We start from the raw sequence: 7,120 nt of genomic DNA on the forward strand, positions 1-7,120 counted from the left end.
CAAATTTAAGGCATGTGTACTTCTCTCATATTCTGATTGCTGCCAAAAAAGTTTGACTAATCTCAAAGTCTAATTAATTATTATGATAATAAAATTAATTGTTATTAAAGTCATAGCTTACTTATTTTATTATAAAACTTGAAGTAAACTGTGCCATTTGGCCACAATGTGCCACTGAGCATTGATGGATTATGAGGAGGTTGTTTGGCATTGATAGGCAAGCCTTGCATTACGGCACGTCTCCTCATATTGTCATGTAGATCTAGTAACTTAATGTCACCTTCAAAAAGGTATCCCTCCTCACCTATAATAACAAAAACTATAATTAAACGATTTGTGTTACAAGAGACTAATTGTTGCACAACGATCAACGGTACTGGCAACAGTGGATGTATTTTCTATACACGTGCTGGGGATATAGTGGTGCAGCATGACATTAAATTATGAGTATACACTTACCACTATAGCTACCTTGTTTGTGAACATTCCCACTCTTTAAGGCTGGTCCGAGGCTCATAGATAAGGCTGGTAGAAGGAATAAGGGAAGTAATACTATGATCGTGGCAACATTTAGTATCATTGTGATCAACATGTGATGCCGGTTCCCGGCAAGATCACTGAGTCCTCCAGATCCTTGAGTATAAACTGAGAGCAGTAACTTTGAGAATTGTCGTCCAGTGCAGGTTTGAGCCTACCGTAGGCTCCACGGTGAGTAAAGAGCACCTTCGAGCAGGAAAGGGTAAAGACTTTGAGAATAGTCCTCCAGTGCAGGTTCGATACTACTCCACGGTGAGTAAAGAGTACCTTCGAGCAGTAAAGTGTAAAGACTTTGAGAATAGTCCTCCAGTGCAGGTTCGATACTACTCCACGGTGAGTAAAGAGTATACCTTCGAGCCGAAAAGTGTAAAGACTTTGAGAATAGTCCTCCAGTGCAGGTTCGATACTACTCCACAGTGAGTAAAGAGTACCTTCGAGCAGTAAAGTGTAAAGACTTTGAGAATAGTCCTCCAGTGCAGGTTCGATACTATTCCACGGTGAGTAAAGAGTACCTTCGAGCAGTAAACTTGAGTGTAAAGACTTTGAGAATAGTCCTCCAGTGCAGGTTCGATACTACTCCACGGTGAGTAAAGAGTACCTTCGAGCAGTAAAGTGTAAAGACTTTGAGAATAGTCCTCCAGTGCAGGTTCGATACTATTCCACGGTGAGTAAAGAGTACCTTCGAGCAGTAAACTTGAGTGTAAAGACTTTGAGAATAGTCCTCCAGTGCAAGTTTGATACTACTCCACGGTGAGTAAAGAGCACCTTCGAGCAGGAAAGGGTAAAGACTTTGAGAATAGTCCTCCAGTGCTGGACTGCAGGTTCGAGTACACTCCTCCTGGGGAGTAAAAAAAGAGCACCAACTGTTTGAGGCTCTAAACATTGCTTTTATCTATGCTGTTGATTTCAATTCAGTGCGTGGGAAGACCGCCCCAGGTCACGTGGTCTTCATCTTCTGACTTGGATAACACCATGTACCAAGAGCTGACCTAACATGATAGTCGACGCTTTGTTGCTGTATATGGCAAGCTGAAACTTGAACTAAAAATCTATAGAATAGACTGGTTAGTTTTTAGTGTAAAATTTTGGCTCTAATAGCAGAGCTATTTAGAAATTAGTAGCGAAGGGGTGGAGCGAGATATTAACTAGCCAGAACAGCTATGCAACTAACTGCGATCTTTTTGTATGCAAAACTTCATTTGGTACTGTAGTCTGTGTAATGGCACATTTTACCATAATTAGTGGTGGGCGATTCTGGCCAAAATGGATTCAATGTTTTCAATCCCATACCGATCAATATCAGCCAATATTGGGAGTATCAATCCAGCTTTGATATGATATTTAGGCCACACCTATGGAGTCACACCCCTTATGATTCACTGTTTCTTGCCGATATTTTCATGCACATGTATCTATGTGTGTGTATAACGTCATTAACTTATTAAATTTTTTATTAATATTATTTAACCTTAACAAGTGGGTGTGGTCATTGTATCAATCTAGTTTTTAAAAAATTCGATGCAGCAAAATACCATTTGTATCAATAAAATATTGCTATATCGCCCACCACTAACCATAATTTAATTTTTGTTGCCATATTAAACTATAATTGTAAGCCATTTTATTGCGTCACATAAAAAAGATGGCAATATGGAGGGGTCTGGTTAGATAAAAGAATCAACACTAATTTAAAACTAGAAGAGTGTGTCTTTAAATGTATTCAATTTCATCATAAGTGGCTCAGAGAGATTACTATTTTTATTATTAATTTTTTTATGCATCTTATGTTCTGTACAAAGATTGAGCTGCTTCTGATTAAATTTTTTTTTTTGAAATTTTTGAATTTGCTGCAATAGATACCTCGTGGTATTTTATCAAAAACGGCTCATCAATTTTCCTTTTATTACATTTTTTGGCCTCACACAGCTTTGTGTAGGCGAGGAGTAGGTACTGCTTTTGTCTATCATTCATTCTGTCTGCTATCTTTTGTCTTTCAGTCAGAGTTAATATTGTTAGTATGTTATGGGAGATATAGTTGCTCTGCTATTAAAGATGTTGACTGTCACCTGTGGTATGAAAGGTCATCTGTAATGGTCTACTATAGATAATCATAATAACACATACAGATGACCTTTAAGGCCCCCATACACTAAGCAACATGTTGCTTAGTGTATGGGGGCCTTTATAACCAGCCACACCAGAAACCAAGATCTGTTAATAAGACCCCATTCAAGTACAATAATCATTCATTGGACCACAAACCAAACCCTCACCATTCAGCTACTGTTCAAGAGGAGGACTCCCCAGAGCACAGACTATCCTTTGTTAACCCTAACTGGTAACATCCAACCTATTGTCCTCACAATGGAAGTGAATGATTTAGACCTCTCAAAGGAGCCTGACATAAGCATGTCTTTTTTGATAGGTTTTTTTGGGTAACTTCAAAAATTGTAGAAAATCCAATTTTGATCAAAATCAGCGCAAAATTTCTACACAACAAAAAACATGTACATGTACATGCATCAGAAAAAATTATGAAAATGGAGAATTTTTAATAAAAAATTTGACTCAGACTATATGTGCAGTAGAGTTACTAAAAAGGATTCACCACAAAAGAATAGTAGGACTTTTACTCAATTTTGGAGCAGCTTGAAATGTTCATAAAAAAATAATTTTGATCGGAATTGGCTCAAAATTTATAAACAACATAAGAATGTGTATATGTATCAGTAATTTTTTTAAATTGAAAAAATTTATGTCCTTGTGATTTTTTGTAGAAATATTATGTCTCCTTCCCAATTTTTGACCAACTTGACAATCCACTGAAAAGAAGCTGCTTGAGCACTAACTATGCCAAAATACTGTGGGAAACCCAGTCCAACTGAATGCAATTTTGGGCTTTGACAGATTATATGTTCACACGTGTTTTTTAGATCCACTTAAGGTGAACATCCACTATGCCGCTCCCATAACAGGATTGTCTTGTCAAATGAGTGTACATCACTCGTTCTACTTCACCCAAAACAGGGTGAACAGGTGTAGTTGTAATGGGTGTTACTTTAATTGTTGGTCTGAATTGACATGTCATGTACCTAGTACATTTTACTACCTCATTATACACCACTCTCCCTCCCTCCCTCCCTCCCTCCCTCCCCCCCCTCCCTCCCTCCCTCTCTTTCTCTCTCTCTCTCTCCCTCCTCCCTCCCCCCATCCTTCCCCTCTCTCTCTCCAGATTGTTCCTTTAAGACACATGGAGTCCTCCCTCTCCTTTCTTTCTTAGTTGTGTGTACCAGAGTTTTACTCCCTCTCAAGCAGCTGCCATGTCATTCTGAAATCCTGTAGTGGTGGATGAAGACGTAATACAATCCAGTTCTTTTTCAAGTGAGATTTAAAATTGTAATGGCAAACTTGCAAATTTTTGAAAGCCTGCTTTGCAAAATTTTAGTACATGTAGTTCTAGTTATACATGTACATGTATAGTGTAATCACTATATTAAAGGGATTTTGTAATGCCCTTATTGGTACTAATTAACCAACATTGTACATTATACAATGTATTTAAGGACAAAAAGTGTTGGCCCAATGGTGTCCTTAATAAAGTGTACTATATGCATGTAGTACTGGTCCTTGGCTAATATTTGTCAAAAATTTCTGAGAAAATTTTCTATGTTTTTGAGGTTAATAATGAAGCAATCATTGCAATTCATCTCCCATCATATCAACTACTGGTTCACTCCCTCACCTCAGTAGTAGAGGTACATGTAGACCTGAAGATGGGAACAGTGCTATAGTGGTTGACCAAGATAACAATGTTATCCCTCTCTCTCTCCATTCCTCCCTTCCTTGCTAGCAGCATAATGCAGGTAGTAAACTGTCTTCTATTGATTTAAATTTTTAACTTACATTTACATGTCTGTTGCGTATCAATTTGAGCTGGTTCCGATCTAAATTTTAAATTGTTGTGAATTTTTAAAGTTGTTAAAAATCAGGCGAAAGAGCAACGATTGTACATGTAGCATATTTATAGACTTTTTAGTAATTTTGAGCACTAATAATATTAATTATCAGCAAGTACATGTATCTTTGAAGCATCCAGTTAAAAAACATTTTACTAATATTGCATCACATACCATACACATGTACATCCTTATCCATGCACATGTACATGCACACATGTCATAAAAACACTGTCAGCATTTACAATATAATTACTGTTACATGTGGCTTTTATTTTTGGTGCTAAGGCCAGTTACATAAAATTAATCAAAGAATTGTTTGTCTCTCTCTTTTTGTCTATATATTTGTATAATGTACCTCGTGTGTAATTCACTTTTCTCCTACATCATTATACACCTTTGTCTTTTAATCTAGCTGCATGGGTACGATATTTTAATATTAAAATGAAAAGCAAAGGTTAAAAAGGTCAGTTCACATTTCCATGCATTTATATATAATTTTGTAATGTATATTTGCACAAATATTTCTCTTAGTATTGGCCATCCCTTAAGGCCCCCATACACTAGGCAACATGTTGCTAGCAACATTTGTGGTTACTTTGATCTTGTAAGCAACATGTTGCTAAAAATAGAAATCAGTTCTATTTTTGCAACAAGTTGCTCAAAAGATCAAAGAAACCACAAATGTTGCTAGCAACAAGTTGCCTGGTGTATAGAGGGCTTTAATTACTCTTTAGCTCTTTTGCATGCATGTACATGCTCACACCTTGTTTGCATATGTGATAAAAGCACTGTCAGCACATTTAGCTTTTATCTGTACTGATTGTTGACATAAGGGCTAGGTCTATAATGTTTATGTAAACTTCATTAAGGAATTGTTGGTCTCAACATGTACCTAGTACATGTACATTTTTACTACCTCATTATATAATTCCTCTCTCTCTCTCTCTCTCTCTCTCTCTCTCTCTCTGAGCATATGTTATGCATGTACATGTCAATGCATAAATAATTTATTAAGTGCCAAACCCAAACCTAGCCTTAATTAATAATAGCACCTAATAAATAATAATTATCTAAAGCACATAGTCAAGCACATTTTAAGTTTATAGTGCCAGGAGAAAAGAAACCAATACCTTCCAGTATGTAGTGGTAAGCCTAGTTGTTAGATAATAATCATAGGCCCTGTATATCTAGTGTCAGCACACATGTAACTGTACAAGCCATATTGGTAACAATAGCTTTTTAAGGCAGGCAGGGTGGTGAGAGTTTGGCCATTAAAAACATTTTATCCCCAGTTCCAGTTCTCAAGACCAGACTGCCTAGCCTGCTGTTCACCACGGCTTTCATGCTAACACAGTAATTGTAAAAGTTTGTTTATATTGTCACATGGTATGACGACAATTGGTGTCTCTGAGTCATGAAAAGAGGGTCGAGGGCAAGGTGCTAGGTAGATAGCCAGGAAAGAAGCCTAGGCGGGTAGGCAGACTACGAGCATCAACTGACTGTGGCCAACACTCTGACGTCTGACTATTGACAAGAGTTGGGCATAGTGTCCTCTCTTAAACCAAATGTCATTTTATTTAATCTCTCTCTCCCTCCCTCTCTTTCTCTCTCCTTCACTCCCTTCTTCTACCTCCTTATCTCTCCCTCTCTCTCTTTTTCCCTCCCTTTCCCTCCCTCTCTCCAGATTGTTCCTATAATCTTGGAAAGAGACAGATCATTGAGTTCTCTCTCTCTCTCTCTCTCTCTTGAAACAGGTTCTTGATACGATTATCCTATAGCTGTGGATGAAGATGTGATATAATCCAGTTCTTTGTCAAGTGAGTTTAAAAATTTTAGTACATGTAGCTCTAGTTATACATGTACATGTATAGTGTAATTACTATATTAAAGGGATTTTGTAATGCCCTTATTGGTACTAATTAACCAACATTGTACATTATACAATGTATTTCAGGACAAAAAGTGTTGGCCCAATGGTGTCCTTAATAAAGTGTACTATATGCATGTAGTACTGGTCCTTGGCTAATTGGGGCGAGCATAAGCGAGCCCCACTCAGGCGAAGTCTCCCTCCCTCCCTCCCTCTGTATGTATGTATGTACGTACGTCTCCAGTCACGCCTATTCTGGTCACACCCATGTGTGCACAACTCCCTATTTAAGAATCAATGATCTAATGCGGTAGCATTCTAATGAAATATTTTCATTGATGTGGGTGTGGTACTGTAATTAAAATGGCGCCTACCTTAGCCAATCTTACTTGCAGCAACATAAGACTGATCTGTTGTCAAGACATTTCACCAGCAGAGAAAATATAAGAAAACTCACACAAATCTTCAAGTTTTTATTAATTATGGTTGAATGACAGAATAAAGCACTTCAAATGGCTCATCAGAGAAAAGAAAGTCTTAAAGTACTGTGCTTGAAGATATCATAGTAAAAATTAAATTATACTTATTAAAGTTACAACTGAGATTCTTCACTGCTAATAAAGCTAGAAGAGCAAGCTATAAAATTTCCTTTCATGCATGCAAGTCACAAGTTCTGAGCTGCTCTGCATGTGTATCATTCAAGTTACAATTTGACTGTGACAACAACATTAGCCTTTGTGACATCTAAAGATTGTAT

Source organism: Amphimedon queenslandica, unplaced genomic scaffold (genome assembly GCF_000090795.2).
Source record: "Amphimedon queenslandica unplaced genomic scaffold, v1.1 AMPQUscaffold_13502, whole genome shotgun sequence".
NCBI lineage: Eukaryota > Metazoa > Porifera > Demospongiae > Haplosclerida > Niphatidae > Amphimedon > Amphimedon queenslandica.